This window comes from Bactrocera neohumeralis, unplaced genomic scaffold (genome assembly GCF_024586455.1).
Source record: "Bactrocera neohumeralis isolate Rockhampton unplaced genomic scaffold, APGP_CSIRO_Bneo_wtdbg2-racon-allhic-juicebox.fasta_v2 ctg925, whole genome shotgun sequence".
Classification (NCBI taxonomy): Eukaryota; Metazoa; Arthropoda; class Insecta; order Diptera; family Tephritidae; genus Bactrocera; species Bactrocera neohumeralis.
Genome location: NW_026094766.1, coordinates 27,972 through 29,222, shown reverse-complemented (window position 1 = coordinate 29,222; position 1,251 = coordinate 27,972).

Below are 1,251 nucleotides of genomic sequence, written 5' to 3'. Positions count from 1 at the left end.
AGATAGAAAAATTTATATCTCGCTTCCAACTACTTCAAAAAATATCTTGTTCCTTAGATTTTGTAGGAAATTAAATGCTCTACAAAAAAGGTCTATTATGGTTTTTTCGTAAACCCAAACGTTTAAAAGATATTAACGGTTAAAGTATGATTATTTTTGGGAAAATTTTTTATTTCTTATGAATTTTATAACTCAATGAAAAAAATTATTATGAATGATGAAACTCATAGTTTTGTAGGAAATTTACTGCTCTATAAAAATGGTCTCCTATGATTTTCCGATTAAGTTAAGCGTTTACGAGATATTTATCGTCAAACATCAATGCATATTAAGGTGGATCAAAAAAAAAATTTGTACATATACATATATACCGCTAGGTGCTGCTGTGCTGTTATACAAAAAAAGTGCCGCTAGTGCCGTTGAATCAAAGTGCTAAAACAAAAAAATCCGAAATTGCCGTTCGGTACAACAAATTTAAAAAAAAAAAACAGGATACTAATTCCGCACGGGTCTGCGTCAACATCGCAATCATCGCTGCTGCTGCGTCAACGCTAACATTCGCTCCGCTGCTACGTCAACTTTTACATCGACGGTACATCCACTGCTGCTATCGCTTCGTGGGAATGAGCTGCAATTGCATCGTTTGCAAAAGGGAAGTGAACGCAGGCAAACCGCCAACGCATTCACAACAGGTAACGATTGCGAATCACTGAAAGTAGTACGAACAAAAGAAAAAGACAAGTACGAAAATTAAAAACAAAACAAGGAGCAAGTGCACACTTTCAGTTTTTGGCCCTCCCTCTTTTCATTTTCACATACGTATGTATATATTTATATTATTGCATATTTATCGTATCATAATATTGAAACACGTATTATACATACATACATATGCATTTGTGCATCTATGCATTTGAGTGAAAGGGGGAATATGGGATTTGCAGATATGGATATTGCAGACAAAGATTTTTAAACGAAATAAAGTTTTACAATCCGGTTCTTTGCAAAAATTTCTCGTTAAAAAAAACATTTTTAAGAACGTTCAACTGTGCTATTGCGGGAATCGATATTTATATATATTTCGTTTTCGTTATCGATTCTTAATATATCTGTTGCCAACCTTTATAGGTTTTTTTTCGGAACTTTAATTTCAACAAGCAAAAATGAGCAAGCCAAAGCCAATTATCGCCAACCTCTCTCCAAGTAAGGAGTTGATCGACTTAAAGTCATTAAAGTGTCAAAGGACGGTGA